The following is a 19,852-nucleotide window of genomic DNA, read 5'->3' on the forward strand; positions in this document are numbered from 1 at the left end:
AACACAGGATTCCGATGTCGTCAAAGCTGACGTTAAAGAACTGAACGAAACTACACGTAAGTTGCAAAAACAGATTAATGCGTCTGATTTTAAAACCGATGATCAGGTTAAAATACTGACTGAAAAATGTGATGAATTGGCCAGTCGTATTGATGTTATCGAAAATACTAATGACAATAAATCAGACGATACTGCACCGGTTTCATTTAACCAAACACCTGAATTCCAAAATTTACAGCAGACAATTAATGAGATCGATTCATCTAATTACACTTTGCGTAGAAAATTGACAAGGTTACAGCAAGAAGTAACAGAGATGAAACATATTTCAGTTAATAACACATCACAGCAGACGCCACTTTTCGAACATTTACCAGACTCACGGAGCGCGTATAATTTGGGTAATCTACAGAGAGTACGGGACTTTGATTCCGAACAACCACAGTTCAACAGATTCTCTTACAATCCTGAACCTGTTCCATCACACAGAGACGATAATTTTGATTACAAACATTTTCTGTCAGTGAGAAAGTTTAAAGTGTTTAAAAACGACAGATCACAGATTCACCCGCTAGATTGGATACAACAATTTAGCTTTGCTTTTCCACCGACTTGGCCCGTAACACACAAACTTGAATTTATTTGCAGCTTTTTGGAAGGCGAACCGGCAACTCGCATGAGACCGATCGCGAGGCAATGTTACTCGGTAGAAGAATTTCAGAATGCGTTTCTGTCAGCGTACTGGTCGAAGACGACACAGCGCGGAATTAAAGATCAGTTAATTAGTTTACCAAATTATGAAAACACAAATTTTCCCAGTGTGACGCAATTTTTTGAGCACATGGTCCAGCAAAATTAGTATTTAAGTGAACCCTATAGTGAATCCGCACTCATTCAATTACGTATCTCTAAATTACCACGGTCATTAAGAGTGTCACTTTTAACAGGTCAACAAAAAGAAAATATTTCAGCATTCAGAGATCTGATACAGCTCTTGGAAGTACAACAATCTGATTATTCTTTTGTGAACAAAAACTTTTCATATAATAACCATGGCCAACAAACTTACAGTAATTACGATCAGGGACGTAATTTCAATAGGAAAAGTAACAGTCGCTTTAGAAACGACAACTACCAGAACTTTGGTAACAGACAAAATTCTAATTATCGGTATCGCCAAAATTATGAGCGACAGGAACCATATTTTAGTAATAACAGAAGTTTTTCACAACAGCAACAAAACCAGCCGGTTACCATACCTAACCAACAATGTAATACACAAGGTCGACCCAACTTTAATGTTTCGCCGCGTGAACGTATAGTCCCTGGTACAACAAACAGTAACGCACGGCAGCAGAGAAACAACTACGTACAGAAAACACAGTATTTCAATTCCTATCGCAATGCACCGTATAGGAATGACTATTACGACAGACGTAAAAATAATGAGGACAATTTTCAGCGTACATCTAACAACAGTCGGTCTTACCAACAGCAAAATCATTCGCAAGAACATATTCTCATGAATGAACCCGACAGTAGGTATCATCCAGAGCGTAACACGTCTGGAAGGAGTAATAGGACTGTTCAAATAGTAGAAATGCCACAGCATCATCCTGATAATAATAACACGTCAGATAGAATCTGACTAGATACTGTACAGGTCGCATCTTCCAATAACACAAGCACTACTTTTGACACGCAAAATGTTGTTCACGAAAATGCTATTACTTTTGACGACATACGAGACACTCTTTTACAGGAAAGACCAGTTGTTCAGAAGACCATTTCACATCCTGTTATCGAAATTAAAATTGGTTCATCGAAATTTTCAGCAGTAATCGATTCCGGATCACCTATGTCAGTAATAAATGAAGAAACTTTTAAAGAGTGTAACAAAGAGAATACTTATCCCACATTACCACTAGGCAAAACGAAAGTGAAAGGAGCAGTATCGAACAAAGGAGTAGACGTTAAATTACAGACGCATTTATCATTTTGTATTGCAGGTCATACTTTTCATTCAAATTTTCGGATTGTTCCTTTATTGACAACAGACGTTATTTTAGGTACGAATTTTCTGGTACAACACGACGCAGTTATTGATTTTCAGAATTCTTATTTAATGTTAAAGGATGAAAATGTGCAATTGGCTTTAGAATTTCAGCACTCATTATCTGCGGAAGAACAAACAATTAACCGCACAGAGGTCATTTCCGCAACACGTAACATAGACTGTAATCCCACATTGTTCACGGATACGTACGTACATAACTATAATACTCCAGACGAAGCTGACTACGACGTAATGCAGATGATTACTGATAAAGTTAAACAGAGCGGTGCAAATACAGACGACGAACGAACGCAATTACACAAAATTCTTTTAGAACAAGCTCCAGTTTTTGACAATGTTCCTGGTAATATGTCCGGCTTTATGTATGAATTTCAAGTCAAACAGCACGACACATTTAAAGCAAAGCATTATCCCATTCCGTATATTCATAGAGAGCAGGTTAAAAAAGAATTGCAGGATATGCTTGACCAAGGAATTATAGAACCAGCAGTTAGTCCGTACATAAACCCGCTACATATTGTTAAGAAAAAAGATGGCTCACTTCGCCTCGTACTTGATTCACGTCACATTAATGACATTATTATTATTGAAACAGATCGACCACAGACTTTAGAGGAATTTTTACAGAAATTTCATGGTACTGCTATTTATTCGACATTAGATTTGAAATCGGGATTTTGGCAAATTCAACTTCATCCGAATTGCAGAAAATACACAGCTTTTCTCTGTTTTGGCGACTGTTATCTATTTTGTAAATCACCATTCGGATTAACTATCTCTTCAGCAGATTTTATTCGCGATTTGAACACAATACTTCCGACAGAACTTAAGGACAGATTTACGACGTACGTAGACGACATTCTTATCGCAGAAGCTAACTGGTGTGAACACAATATGATTCTTGAACGTCTGTTACAAACTTTCCATACACAAGGACTCACAGTTAATCTCAGTAAATCGCATTTTGGCAAAACTTCTATAAAATTTCTTGGACACGTAATTTCAGCAGAAGGCATTGCGCCTGATCCAGAAAAACTTCAAGCTCTGCGTGACATTACTGTTCCTACGACGAAGAAACAATTACGCAGTTTTTTGGGCTTAATTAACTTCTTTCGCAAATTTATTCATCACTAGCTTTAGACACGCCTAGATTATGTCAATTAACAGGTAAAAACACTATTTGGTCATGGGATAAGCAAGCACATTCTGAATTTGTGAACCTGAAACATGCTTTGTTGAATGCTCCACTTTTATCGCACCCAGACCTTACCAGAAATTTTTCCATTGCCACCGACAGTTCTAACACCGCTTTAGGCGTACATATTTTTCAGGAAATTGAAGAAGATGACTCTACAGTAATTAAAAACATCGCATTTGCAAGTCGCATTCTGTCACCTGCTGAACGAAATTATTCCGTTACAGAATTGGAAACATTATGTGTTGTATGGGCTTTTACGAGATTTCGGCACTTTCTTTATGGAAGACATTCCACCGTCTACGCAGATCACAGAGCGATACAATTTTTACTTTCGGCTAAATTCACTCACGACAGGTTACGTAGATGGAAACTTTATTTACAGGAATTTAATTTTACGATTGTTCACATTCCCGGCACACAAAATGTTGTAGCAGACGCACTATCGTGTTCTCTCAGCAACAATCAGCAAGACGTAGCAACCAACTTCTGCAAAGCAAATTTCAGTGTCATGTACATTCAGCAAGTAGCATTTGAAAATTTTATTTCATCGTCATTACAGGACATAGCAAAAGAGCAAAATAGAGACAACGTGTGGAAAGAAAATAAACACCTTTGGCAAGATAAGAATAATGTTACGATTAGGAACCACTACATTGTACGCAATGACATTCTGTTTCGCCGCTCTCATCCAGACAGCAACAATTGGTTATTATGCATTCCTGACGAACTTGTTAACAAATTAATCTGGTAAACTCATTTAAGCTACGCACATTACGGAGCCAGAAAATGTTTTCTTATACTGAGACAGAACTGTTATTTTACAAACATTGAAAAACGTATACGACGAGTTTTAGCGTCATGTAAAATTTGCCAGAAAGCTAAGTCAGACACCACTTCACATATTCCTCCATTATATCCCATTATACCTGTTAAATTAAGACATATGGCCGCAGTAGACATTTTTGGTCCAATTCCGAGAACTAATAGATGTTATTGCTACATCTTTGTCGCTGTTGAACTCACTTCAAAATTTGTTACTTTCACTCCGTTACGCAAAGCTACTGCTAAAACTGTTTCGAAAGCATTTGTAAAACATTTTCTATTTCATGTAGGGCATGTGATGAGAGTAATTTCTGATAATGGATCACAATATCGTTCTGCTATATGGGCACGCATGTTACGAGCTAGAAACATTTCTCCGATCTATATATCCAAGTACCACGCTTCTTCGAACCCTTGTGAACGATTAATGAAAGAAATTGATAAACTGTGTAGAATATACTGCCACGAAATACTCATTAATTGGGATACACACATATTCTCATTCCAAGATGTAATTAATTCCATTCCAAATGAATCCACTATGCTATCTCCGTCTGTTATACTGAAAAACGTTGAACCACCAAGCAAAATTAAAGAATTAGTAAACTTCCCTACCTGTCGTCGACTAAGACACCACGAAATAATTGACATTGCGCTGAACAACATCAAACGTGCCGCAGAGCGCCGGAGAAGACAGTAAAAACAGGTTCGTACACGCCGAGACTTTCACATTGGACAGAAGATATTAGTACGTACACACTATTTATCTAGCAAATTAAAAGGTAGGTTCAGTAAATTTGAACTTCTATATGCAGGTCCATATCGGATTCGCAGTATTCCTCACCCCAATGTTGTACACGTCGAAACTCTGAGAACCAGAAAATCGAAAGGAAACCACCACTTATCCAACATAAAACCCTTTATTGAGTGAACATACTTTACGATTTATCACACTGTAATGCTATTTACTAATTTTTATGACCACTTATGCAACTATATTTATGTGATTAATTATTGATGATTATCGTATTTTTTCTTGGCAAGTGCCCGGCAAGGTAAGGTTAGCAGGTCGCTCTTCTTGTCGTTACACATCAGACCGTGCACATTTTCCATTTTTTTAAATGTATGTACGATTTTTTTCATGTTTTGTTTGTATGCACTGTGAAATAGTTAAGGTATAACACACCAGTTGACTTTGACATTTTTTCCCCTGTGATTTCTCAACATCGTGACTGTTTTACATTTTTTTTTTTTTTTTTTTTTTTTTTTGCTGTTGCATTGTGATATTCTCTGTACATTTTTTGCCTTTGAACACTGTCTATGCTTTTGACATATTACGTTTTCTGTCATGTTATGCTGTATGCTTAATTATGTCACCATTAACCAGTCATTATTTAGTGGGTATATGATTTAAATGCAAGGCATTAATCTTAGTTCATCAATTTCAGAAAGAAATGATACGTAAAGGAAATAAATTAAACAGAAATGGGAATTTCACCTACGGAATAGACGAAAGAAGATGCAAACACCTTATGAGGAAGAGTAAATGGATCAGAATTAACAAGCATTAACCAGAATATATTATACACATCGTAGAATAGCAGTCTTAACTAATTTTTTCTTTCAGAATACAAGGCGATTGATGCAGGCTGTCAGACAGAACTACACATCTTAGTTTTAAGTGATGAAATATGCTAGAGATAAGGAATAGTTGTGTAATGAATAATGAAGTGATTTTTTTTGCAGATGATAATGAATACTGATGAAGAGTAATGATGAAGAATATGCTACTATGAATAATGAAGTTTTTCTTTACAGGTGATGATAATAATGAAGTTATGATAATATGAATAATGAAGTTTTTCTTTACAGATGAGGATGATGTTGAAGTTTACGTATTTATGCTATGTAGTTATTTAAGTATTTGTTGCAGTTTGTTTTGACAGTATGTTTTATATCGTATGGTATGATGACTGAAGGTTTTGGAAAGGACAGCTATGGAATACATTTTTTATACACATTTCACTTCCTGTTAATCCGTAGTTCACTACTTTTCAGCATAGTGTGCGTTTCTTCTTTCAGCTCAATAATCCATTTTGTATTTTTTCCAGGAGAAGCCTTTCATGATAGTTACTAAACTTGTTATTTATTAGGCCTATTCTAGTACTTGCATTTTTTTTTATCCACTTGTGTCACAACCTTGCTACAGCTGACTCATGACGAATGACGTTACACATTTTTCATTTACAGGAACAACCCAGAAGCAATTTCTTTTCTTTTTCTCTTCTTGCTTTCCCTTATAATTACCCAAAGCGATGCATTGCTAACTAACTAGCACAGAAACAAAAAAAAATGCATTACCAGTCCCAAATAATGTTACTAGTTTAAGAGAATTCTGAATAATACTGATCAGCTCTGAATAGTATGTCAGTTCAGTAATGACTTCTTAATGATACAAATATATATATATATATATATATATATATATATATATATATATATATATATATATATAAAATAATGCTTTGTAACTGGCTAATAACTGCCACTGTTTATTGTAATGAGACTACTTATAATTCCCATGATTATTAATGCTATGATTGTAATTAACTGATTTTTAATAATGGCTTCTTAATGATCTGAATAACACTGAATGATGAACAATGTTTTATACTATTCAATACTTGCTGGCCACTGAGTGCCAATAATTAATGTCACTACATGAATCATGTTATTAATTATGCCATTAATTAGCTCCTGTTTTCAATGATGACCTTTGGTGTTCTATAACTGGCCACTGAGTGCCAATAATTAATATAACTAAATGAATTATGACCTTTCATGTTCTGTAACTGGCCAATGAGCGCCAATAATTAATGTCACTAAATGAATTATGTTATTAATTATGAGATTAATTAGCTCCTGTATTCAATGATGACTTTTCATGTCTTAGTAACTGGCCACTGAGTGCCAATAATTAATGTAACTAAATGAATTAGCTTTTGTTTTCAATGATGACTTTTCATGTTTTGGTAACTGGCCAATGAGTGCCAATAATTTGTATAACTCAATGTATTATGCTACGCCAATAATTGACTCTCCGTTTCAATGAAGAGTTCTGATGAACATTATTCTGTCATACTAAATATGCTTTGTAACTGGCCAAAGACTGCTGCTGTTTATTGTAATACGATTACCCATGATGCCAATAATTTAATTTTATGGACATTATTCTGTAATACTAAATACATGGTACAGAAATGTTCAATAACTACGCTATGAATGCCGCAAACTACTAATGTAATTCCTAATGAAGACTGGTATGTGACGTAATGTCCTTCACCTTCTGACCTCACTACCCTGAATTACTGCAATATCCATTTGTCCTGTACATCCTCCTGATCATGGCGCAGTATATTTGGTTTTTGCACTAATTCTACGTTGGTGTGCCTTGTAAGAGCGTGGTGTTGACACGACATGCTGTCCACCACCGTGAGCGATGGAGACGTTGTTATGGTCCCACTGTTTGGTATACCTGATGTACTGCCAAAATGATAACATGGAAGATTACTACGACATTTCAGTGTCTTGGCTACGCTGATAAATACTAATGGAAAAAGAACTTCAAATTGTGTCACTTGGTGTTGTACTTCTGTGGAAAGATATGGACTTTCAGAGCAGCTATGTGCAATGTAAAGTGCTACAACCATGACGCAATCCTTCCCTTTCCTATCCTAATTTTTGTCACATAGTGAAAATCATTTCTTGCTAACATCATTTATGTTCATGGCCTATACATTTTTTTCGATTTGCTGAACTCGAATGCAAGTACACTTATGTCACTTGTCGACATGATTTTTTGCCATTATGTTTATTTCTTGTGAAAATGCTAAAGACATTTTTCGATTTGTTCTGAAGTACAGTATATGTGCACTCTTGTCTTTTATATTGTATATACATTTTTCTGATTTGCTGATACGCTCTGTACTCATTGTATACATTTTTTGTCATTGTCTAATGTTTTGTTCTCGGTGCATGAGCATCACGTTTAATTCATATTCTGAATATTCTGTAAATTGTAAAAGTTGATTAATTAAAAAAAAAATTTTGCCGCGCATGGCAAGTCCAAATGACTCACCATCGCTGCCAAATTTTTGCCCCCCCAGTGGAGGGTTATGAAACACGTATGTTGTGTGGCGGCGATGGCGAGGCATTGCAGAGTCTCTGACCAGAGAGCTATTTGTCATTCCTAGTCTGCGCTTGACCGCGCGAGAGTTCAGTGCAGTGGCAGTCGAGTTACGAGACAGTTCAGTTGCGGGTTAGCAGTTGCGAGTGAGGAGTCGGCGGGCGTCGACATGGCACTCTGGTCAAGATTCAGGACGAGGTATATTATTTTTTAAATAAGGTAATGAAGCAGCATTGCGCTCAGCTAATGATGTAAATTAACTGTAACTAATTTGTCCAAGAATCGCCCCAATAATAATTTTGCTTTCAAAGCAATTTTTCAACAATGAATCCTTTAATGAAAGAAATATTTCCCTTGCTATTCCTTAAAGAAAAATTTCCCTTAAATTCTAAATTTTTGCAATGAATTTCCTCCAAGCTATGGCGAAAAATAAGAGCAGATGCACTTTTACTAAGGTAAGAATTACAGTTTAATTAGTGAACAGGGCCTAAGATCGACATTTCGGTCTATTTGTGTTTTCATTGTCACAGAGATTTTACGAGTATTATCACTGAATTGACTTTCACATTTTTGTGGGCAGCTTATACCTGGGTCAGATTGCTAATTTTTATTTAATTGTCATTGTCATTAAATTTATTTGCTGGGAGGTTACATTAAGTTGTATTCTAGTTAACATTCAATTATTGTGTTCAAAATTTCTCTGGGAGGTTACACTTAGCTCAATGTCCATTTGCATTTAACATAATATCTTTTAAATTTTTGTGGGGAGGTTACAAATTGTTAAACTACCCATTTAGTTTTGTTGCCATGACCTCTCCCAAATGTACAAGGGATTGACCTCATTTATAAATATACCATCACACCAACAGATTGTACCCCTGTCAGCTTAAACTGTGTGTACATCAACTAATGGCGGAAATTATACATCCATCTGCATATTTTAAAGCATTAACCAAAGTATTATCCCAACCTTTAGGCAATTATTACATGTAACAGATATAATCTTAGGAATCGTCTGCTTTGGAAAGTTTGCTCTCATCCAATCACTCCTTCCACGCTCTCACTTCCTCTTTCTCTTCCTCTCCCCCTGCCTGTAGCCTTTCATTCCTATCTGTCAATCCCAACCAAACTCGTTATTTATTTATAATTTTACCATTATAGCCAACATAATTATTGTAATTAAAGCTGCAGCATGTCACCGGATTAGATACACGAATATGAAGTTTAAGCTGTATTAACTTGACGAAATCTGATATATATACCACCTGAAATATTTATTTCGACGTATATATTCAACATCTCAAAACAAAGATCACCAAAATCCTTTAAAACTTGTTCTGTTCTGTAGTAATATTGTTACGATGTGTACTGTTAGTACTCTGTGATAATCTATCTCTTCTGCTATATGATCCTTGCAGCTAATCGTTTCCAGACGCCGTATTTGTTTACAAAATATGACAGTGTACATGTGATGTGTTACGACAGTGAAAGGAATCTGTGACCTCTGGAGGTACTATATTTCACTTATTTTACATTTACCGTTAGATATACATTTTGTTTTTTGTCATAAGAAACCCAAAACCATGTTCTGAAATAGTATTTTGTTTCTGCACTAGACAGTGCCATAAGGTCCTCCAAAAGTCGTAACACAACACACACACGCGTGTGTGCAATTCCGCCTGATGATGGAGGTTAAAAATCTTTGAAACGCGTCATGGAGATAAATAAACAGTGACTGGTAACAGTAACTTGTTGTTTCATTTAATGTCAATGACAGTCACGGTAAAGGCTAACGTAGAATGTTCGCATTAAAACTAAAACAACTACCCATATCGTCACGTCACTGAGATGTTGCAGGGACAAGAAACTTGCTCTCTCAACACAGTAACGCCACGCCCCACAACTGTTTTGCGACCATGAGCACCCGTTACCATATTTGGCTGGAGTTGTCCCACCACATCAACAGCATAGTCCCGATGTAACACCCAGAGCCCTCGCCCTCCTTGGCCCTTTGAAAGATGGACTACGTAGCCAACGTTTGCCAACTACTGACCATTAAAATGGTCACACCAAGAAGAAACCCAGATGATAAACGGGTATTCATTGGAAAAATATATTATACTAGCACTGACATGTGATTACATTTTCACGCAATTTGGGTGCATAGATCCTGAGAAATCAGTACCCACAACAACCACCTCTGCCCATAATAACGGTCTTGATACGCCTGGGCATTGAGTCAAACAGAGCTTGGATGGCGGGTACAGGTACAGCTGCCCGTGGAGCTTCAACACGGTTCCACAGTTCATCAAAAGTAGTGGCTGGCGTATTGTGAGAAGCCAGCCAGGCGTTTTCATTTGGTGAGAGATCTGGAGAATGTGCTGGCCAGGGCAGCAGTCGAAGATTTTCTGTATCCAGAAAGGCCCGTACAGGACTTGCAACATGCGGGCGTGCATTATCCGCCTGAAATGTAGGATTTTGCAGGGATCGATTGAAGGGTAGAGCCACGGGTCGTAACACATCTGAAATGTAACGTCCACTGTCCAAAGTGCCGCCAATGCGAACAAGAGGTTACCGAGACGTGTAACCAATGGCACCCCATACCATCACGCCGGGTGATACGCCAGTATGGCGATGACGAATACACGCTTCCAATGTGCGTTCACCGCGATGTCGCCAAACACGGATGCGACCATCATGATGCTGTAAACAGAACCTGGAGTCATCCGAAAAAATGACGTTTTGCCATTTGTGCACTCAGGTTCGTCGTTGAGTACACCATCGGAGGCGCTCCTGTCTATGATGCAGCGTCAAGGGTAACCGCAGCCATGGTTTCCGAGCTGATAGTCCATGCTGCTGCAAACGTCGTCGAACTGTTCGTGCAGATGGTTGTTGTCTTGCAAACGTCCCCATCTGTTGACTCAGGGATCGAGACGTATCTGCACGATCCGTTACAGCCATGCGGATAAGATGCCTGTCATCTCGACTGCTAGTGATACGAGGCCGTTAGAATCCAGCACGGTGTTCCGTATTACCCTCCTGAACCCACCGATTCCATATTCTGCTAACAGTCATTGGATCTCGACCAACGCGAACAGCAATATCGCGATACGATAAACCACAATCGCGATAGGCTACAATCCGACCTTTATCAAAGTCGTAAACGTGATGGTACGCATTTCTCCTCCTTACACGAGGCATCACAATAACGTTTCACCAGGCAACGCCGGTCAACTGTTGTTTGTGTATGAGAAATCGGTTGGGAACTTTCCTCATGTCAGCACGTTGTAGGTGTCGCCACCGGTGCCAACCTTGTGTGAATGCTCTGAAAAGCTAATCCTTTGCATATCACAGCATCTTCTTCCTGTCGGTTAAATTTCGTATCTGTGGCACGTCATCTTCGTGGTGTAGCAATTTTAATGGCCAGTAGAGTAGATACTGTCGTCTTAGCTGTAAGACACTGGCTAGCATCAGGTGATCCAGATTCTTACTAGTGCAACATGTGGACTCCGGTTTCTTGTAGACAAAAGTGCCTACTGAATGTTAGTCACTACGAGGAAAAAATATCAGTAATTCGTTGAAATCTGGATCTATTTAACTGTTCCATTATATTTTCTACATCAGTTGTAATTTCCATCAAAATAAACGGATGATCCTTGTATTGTTGTGATAGCATTTCTTTTATTATCCCGACGGCCCAGTCTACTTGATTGAAATACGATGCAGTTTGCCGCGACTCGATCGTTGGTGGCCGGTGCCGCGTGCTTCGGGATGGGCTGAACAACGGAGAGGCAGCATTCCGGCCCCGTCTCTTGTGGCGTTTGGCTCCCCGGTTGAGTAAACCAGCCTCGGCGCACTGCAAATACCCGCCGAGTTTGTTGACAGTGCAGAGCCGGCGGGTCGGGTGGCCAGGATGCGGCGCGCCACCGAACGCAGCAAGCAGCACGCAGCACGCAGCACGCACTCGTGCCGCTGTTTACCACGAACAGCGGTGGGCGTGGCGCCGGACCCGCCCACCTCGAGTGACACGCCATCGCGCCGGCCTTCCTGTTGACTCCGGTGACGCACAATGCGGCCGCACGAACGCACAGTGCTGGAGGAAACCCCAGAGTCACGACCAACTATGTACGTTTGGCACGACACTGTTACCTCTCACAAAGCAGTCGGGAAGCGTCTAAGCTTAATGCACTTTCGTTTAACAATACACTGACAGCGTATGCCTCACACAAGTGAATGCTTTAAGAGGGATTCTACAGGGTGTGATTGCAGGTAGCACTGAAACTTGACGTGGGTGTATGTATTCTGTAATAGAAGCAAAGATATTTGCGAGACAATTGCGAATGTGTGGTTATGAGGCAACATTGTCTTCACGATGAAATGTAATTGGTAGTACAAATGCCTTTCAAATGTAAACTTTTCGCCAGCGACGTAGCTTAACAATAAATACAATACCGCTTCATTACCTTACATAACAATTCACAGTCCAATAGCAGAGTTGTTAAAGCAGCCACTCCATGGGTCCTCTTCGCGTTTGGATGGAATACTGCAATCGTATCTGTATCTTGTACATCTTGACAAAATTGCAGAATTCGCTGCTCAAGTTCTTAAACTTTATCACGGAACTGTTGTACGTCTAACTTTCAAATAACTTCCGGGAATTCAGCCAAGTAACACTTTCAGAGACCGCCGATATTTCGGCGGGAGAACACCCCGCCATTTTCAAGGCAAACTGCAACGTACAGGCGACGTACATGCAAATTTAAAACCTCGGCTCTCGGACTGAAGCAGGAAAGATAACACACACACTGAACACTAGTGCCACCAAAGATGACCAGAGTCTGAGCTATCGACAGTGAGACTACGAATTCGCAGGTGAGGTAGCATTGAATCTGTCCCTCTGTTTTTTGACAAGGGAGACAGCCGGATTCCAAATAGAGTTTAAACAAAAAAAACCATCCCTGTTAACGAAGTTGCTCGCTAATTTCATCTCAACTGCCTCCTTAATAATTTTGCACCCACTCCGAAGAGTTTGCCGGTAGTTGATTTGATTAGTTCAATTGAACAGGCAGTTTGCAAACTACCTCGTGTCGCTGCACAGGACGTTAGGAGAGAGGCATGCCGTGTTTTGACTAGGGCTCGTCCACCCAAGAGTAATGTAACAGCAGCAGAGAGGGCTGCTCTACGCTCTCTCAAAGTTGTTCCTGATATTGTTATTTTACCTGCGGACAAGGGCAATGCCACCGTTGTTTTAAATAAACAGGGCTATGTACAAAAGATGCAACGTTTACTATCTGATTCAGCGTATCGCAGAATCGATGCTGACCCCACAAAAAGTGTTAAGAGAAAGACCAACAACCTCCTGAAGAAAAGTGGTTTGTCGCAGGACACTATCAAGTGCTGTTCCTCCTAAGTTATGTGGCCTTCCGAAGGTTCACAAGGAAGGGGTTCCTTTCCAACCTATAGTGAGTAACATCGGCGCTCCGACATATCGTGTAGCCAAGCATCTTGCTTCTCTGTTGAGTCCACAAGTAGGTCGGTGTGAACATTATATCAGGAACTACGCTGACTTGTTATGTCATTTGGAGGGATTGCGGATGGTTTTGGTTAATTGAGGCTAGGTTTGGTGCTGAATTAACTAATCTCTTTCGGCATGTGTTGACATCCACTTACTTTTTATTCAATGACCAGTATTACGAGCAGACAGATGGAGTTGCGATGGGTAGTCCGTTGTCTCCTGTGATCGCAAATTTGTTTATGGAAGACTTCGAGGAACATGCATTGGAGTCAGCGCCTTTGAAACCCGCCTGTTTCTTTAGATATGTTGACGATACCTTTGTTGTTTGGCCTCATGGTAGGGAGAATTTGAATGCCTTTCTAGAACATCTGAACTCGATCCACATGAACATTCGTTTTACGATGGAGGTGGAAGAGGATGGTTGCCTTCCCTTCCTCGACATTTTGGCTAGGAGGAAGGATGATGGATCATTAGGACATGCAGTCTACAGGAAACGTACTCACACCGACTTGTACTTACAGGCTAATACTTGTCACCATCCAGGTCACCGTGAAGGGGTACTTCGTACCTTGGTACACAGGACACACGTCGTTTCTGACGCTCAGACTTTGCCAGCTGAGCTGTCCCATCTTGAAGTTACATTTCGTCAAAATGGTTATAGTGATAGACAGATTGTACGTGCGTTGTGGTATCGACCATTTGTACACCGGGTGATTGATGATAATTCTGAGTCGACAGCTACGTCTACTGGCTTTCTGCCTTACGTAGGAAACACTTCCAATAAGATCGGTCCTATTTTGCGGAAATACGATGTGAAATGTGTTTTACGACCTCCATCTAATATTAGAGCGCTTTTGAGTTCTGTTAAGGATGATCTTGGTCTGCGTAAGGCGGGTGTATATCGTATTCCTTGTAGCTGCGACATCCACTTGGTCAAACTATCAGGACCGTGGAGGACGTATGTACTGAGCATAAACGGCACACACGATTACAGCAGCCAAGTAGATCTGCTACTGCCGAAAATTGCTTGGATACTGGTAACCCCATGTTATATAATACCACCGAGATATTGGCATGCGCGTCCAGCTATTGGGACAGTATTATTAAAAAGGCAGTTGAGATTAAATTAGCGAGCAACCTCGTTAACAAGGATGGAGGATTTTGTTTAGACTCTGTTTGGAATCCGGCTCTCTTCCTTGTCAAAAAACAGAGAGACAGATTCAATGCTACCTCACGTGCGAATTCGTAGTCTCACTATCGATAGCTCTGACTTTGGTCATCTTTGGTGGCACTAGTGTATAGTGTGTGTGTTATCTTTCCTGCTTCAGTCCGAGAACCGAGGTTTTAAATTTGCACGTACGTCGTCTGTCTGTAGCAGTTTGCCTTGAAAATGGCGGGGTGTTCTCCCGCCGAAATATCGGCGCTCGCTGAAAGTGTTACTTGGCTGAATTCCCGGAAGTTATTTCTAAGTTGTATAAGCCAGGAGAAATTCAGGTCTCATATTGTACGCCTAACGTTTGACATGAACACAAACAGGTAAAAATCAAAGGATTCATGTCAAGCGATCTTGGATGCTACGGTAGCGGCCGTCTCTGCCTCTGAATCTTGGATCGTATTGCCACGTTAGACGTCTTCGTACATCAGCAGAGATATATGTGTTAGTGTCCCATCATGTATTCATACAGCCTCAGAGTACAGTCACAATAGGCGTTCCTGTATTTATTTGTCAGATTATGCTATCCGTTCGAATGTACCCAGACACCACTGTGTAATATGAAATTCACCACTAGATGTCACGATAATAAGAATGGGGATGTGTTTTTAGCGAAGAAGCAGTAACAGCACAAAGGGTTGGTCAGGATAGCTCAGTGAATTCGAGCGTGGATTAGTCAGTGAATGTCAAATGAGCAACAATCCCATAGGAACATGCGAGTCCTAAAGCTGCCCAGGACGAGTGTAGGTGCTGTGATTGTGAAGTGGAAGGGCTAAAGAGCAAGCACAGCCAAAGCTGTAGCCCCCAAGCAGTGACGAACAGCGACCGTGCTTGTGAAGAAGTCCAAGAAATCAGAGGAAGGAGTCACTTGAGGGATCCAAGGTGCTACTGCCGACCAGATAGCACAATGACTGTGGTTATTTTGGTCATTTCTTTTCTGTGTCAACCCTTTCATCTTACACTAGTACTTGCAACCTATACCCACAGTTATTTGCTGGATGTATTCCAATCTCTGTCTTTATCTACAGTTTTTATCCCTTACAGCTCCCTCCAGTGTCGTGAAGTTGCTTCCTCATGTCTTAATATCATCTTCTAGCAGTGTTTTCCATACATTCCTTTCCTCGCCGATTCTGCCGAGAACCTTCTCTTTCCTTACCTGATCAGTCCATCTAATTTTCAACATCCTTCTCTAATATCACATCTCAAATGTGTGAAATCTTATGGGACTTAACTGCTCATCAGTTCCTAAGCTTGCACGGTACTTAACCTAAATTATCGTAAGGACTCAAACCTCCGCCGGGACCAGCCCCACAGTCCATGACTGCAGTGCCTCAGACCGCTCGGCTAATCCCGCGCGGCTCACATCTCAAATGCTTCGACTCTCTTCTGTTCCGGTTCTTCTACAGTCCATGTTTCACTACCATCCAATGCTGTGCTTAAAATGTACGTTCTCAGTAGCGAGTTAAAAAGAATGGGATGCTATTTTTGAACAGCTTTTCTGTGGACAGTGCTAAGCGACACTTGCGTCGCTTTAAATAGCGATACCACTGGTCACTGTATGACTAGAAACGGATGATTTAGATAAATCACGGTATACCGCGTGACAGTATTGTAGAAAGATTTAGAATGCCTAAGGAATGTTACCTGCCAACAGCGAAGTACTCAGAAGGTGGTGTTACAGTATGAGGGGTCTTTTCCGTGTTAGGGTGTGATCCACGTTTTGGGCACAGCAAAATTCTAAATGCAGTATGATAGGAACACACTTTACAGCATTGTGAACTTCGCGTAGTACAGGAACAGTCTGGAGACAATGAATGTGTCAGCATATATAAAGCTTAAAAATATGAGGAGGTATTGAATGATGTTACTATATGCGAGTGTAGTCTCGTATAATTATGGATCTTCAATGATCAGTTGACGTGTGTTGAGTTGCTGGAGGTCTAGGTTATACTTCAATATACTAAATTTGTTATCTGGGTCATGCTATTATTATGTAACAAAAATGTAAATAAAAAACTATCAGAGCAGTACTTAAAACCTTAATAAGGCGTACAGTACCAGATATCAGATACTATTAATTTCAATACAGACTTCAACTTCATAGATTATTCCAAGTAATAAAAGTTACAAATGGTGTTACCATTTAACGAAATTTATGAACTTTACTTCGTATGGTGATAGCAATAAAGTAAGCTATCGAATTCAGCATAGTTCGATGACTACGTTTAACATGAGAATCTGCATGTGTGAGCGTGAAGGCTCTACTGTAGCTTATATAAGAAGCCTTTAATGTAACCACAGTAACCACTAATGGCTTAACTTGCTCTATGGCAGACAACATTAGTATTATCACCTCTTAATATTATAAAGCTCAGTTATAATAACTAAGTATGAATAACTACTGAAGAAGGGCATTACAGGGGCGTCTGGACTGCTGAACAGAAATCTCTTGAAGTAATTCTGGGTCTTACTACATGGTATCATGTTATATTGTATTCAACACAAAGGCTAATTTGATGTTTCCGTAAGCACAAGTATTAATTAACAAATCTTTCTTAGAGAAGGAATATGTTTTAAGAACATATGAACAGTAAAACCTCTTATGCAGCGTATTAGTATTAATGTACGCACCCTCAGGCCTAGGTTGTACATAGTGGCATACTAGGGAAATGCGATATATACCCCAAGGTTTAGGTTCGGGTGTAATGCGTAAAGTGCGTATTTCTGTAAATAATTAATAGCTCGAGGTCTAGATTTTACCATAATACTACAAAACACTAGAGGGGTAAGCATCCAAGATCCACTAGGACTATGTGTGAGAATACACAATACACATTATTAACGACAACCGTCTAATGTTACTTTAAATCCGTCTTGATTGCAATTTTTTTTTTTATTATTCATATGACCGGTTTCGGTTCATTCAGAACCATCTTCAGATCTGATATTTAAGTTACAGGAGTAACCCGTCCAATTCAGCAACTTTCACATGCTACGTCACATGTGACGTAGCATGTGAAAGTTGCTGAATTGGACGGGTTACTCCTGTAACTTAAATATCAGATCTGAAGATGGTTCTGAATGAACCGAAACCGGTCATATGAATAATAAAAAAAAAAATTGCAATCAAGACGGATTTAAAGTAACATTATAAAATCACTGATTGCTGTTATCCCATAAGACATTATGTCTGTTTTTGCAAACCGTCTAATGGCCCTATGATACTTGCGGTTTCTGATTAACACGTATCATATAATTACAACATTTATTTATGATAATTCAGTTTGATATGGCATTAAAAATATGCTACCTGACTGTCTGGAGTGAAATTCTAAAAGCTCTTAGATCACATCAGATTTTTAATCATATTCCATCATGCTTCGCCCAAGCACTAAGCTGTAGTTCACTTTTCTTGTCCCACCACGTCGATTCGTGTCCAGGCACGCTGTGATGCTCGAAACAAGCTCTGCGCCACGGACACAGGCCAGTGGAAGCTGCATTATGCTATGGGGGCATTCACCTGGGGCTCCATGGGACCTGTGGTAGTAATCAAAGGTACCTTGGCAGTTGTGGACTTTGTGAGAATTAGTGTGGACCTCCCGCATCTCTTCATTTGATGTCTTCCTCGACAGCAATGGCAGTTTCCTGGACGATAACTGTCCGTGTTAGAAGTCCAGAAACGTGCTACAGTGGTTTGAGACACATGATACTGAACTGTCTTTGATATCTTGTCTACCATATTCGCCTGATATGAATACGATGCAACGCATTACGAACGCTATCAGGCACCAGCTCCACACCTACAAACAACCAGCCAGTGATTTACGAGAATTGTTTGACCTATGTGCAGACATCTCGTGCACATACTTCCGGGCACCAACCTCACAGGTGTAAAACCAGACACGTAAAATCGCTCTGGACTGCGGTCAAAAGGTACGCCAATTCTACATTAATAAGGTTGTCCAATTGATTCGGCTCGTTAGTATTCTTCGAGAGTTTAATATATGCACAACTTAGGTCAGTCTAACTTGAATGTGCAACTGTGCTGTATGACTGAGCACCTGCAAAAGAAATTCAGGCCTAGAAAACGAAAGAAATAATCCTCATATGTACCCACTCTTGTGCTACTAGAATTCATGCAGTTGCGTGACTGACTATTATTACAGAACTTACAATACATTTTAATGGTTAATATGCGTATGATTTTGTTGTAGTAGTACAATACAGATTTGAATAGAAGCAACTCACGCAGCAGGCAGCGAAATGGGGGCTGCAGATCAAGGAAGGAAGGAAAGAACATTATATTTCAGCGTCCCATCGACATTGAGATCTTTAAGGACAGAGAACAAGCTTGGAATCTTCCACGGATGGGGAAGTAAATCGGCTGTGATCTCTCAGTGGAATTATCTCGGACTTTTCATGGAGTAATTTAGGAAAATCATGGAAACCCTATATCAGATTGGCCGGATGCGGAATTGAACTGTCGTCCTACTGAATGAGAGTCCAGAGAGATAACCACTGCACAACCTCACTCGGTACATTTCAAGAAAAGTAATACTCCCCCCCCCCCCCCCCCATGAACCATGGACTTTGCCGTTGGTGGGGAGGCTTGCGTGCCTCAGCGATACAGATAGCCGTACCGTAGGTGCAACCACAACGGAGGGGTATCTGTTGAGAGGCCAGACAAACGTGTGGTTCCTGAAGAGGGGCAGCAGCCTTTTCAGTAGTTGCAGGGGCAACAGTCTGGATGATTGACTGATCTGGCCTTGCAACACTAACCAAAATGGCCTTGCTGTTCTTGTACTGCGAACGGCTGAAAGCAAGGGGAAACTAAAGCCGTA

The sequence above is a fragment of the Schistocerca piceifrons genome, chromosome 6, assembly GCF_021461385.2.
Source record: "Schistocerca piceifrons isolate TAMUIC-IGC-003096 chromosome 6, iqSchPice1.1, whole genome shotgun sequence".
NCBI lineage: Eukaryota > Metazoa > Arthropoda > Insecta > Orthoptera > Acrididae > Schistocerca > Schistocerca piceifrons.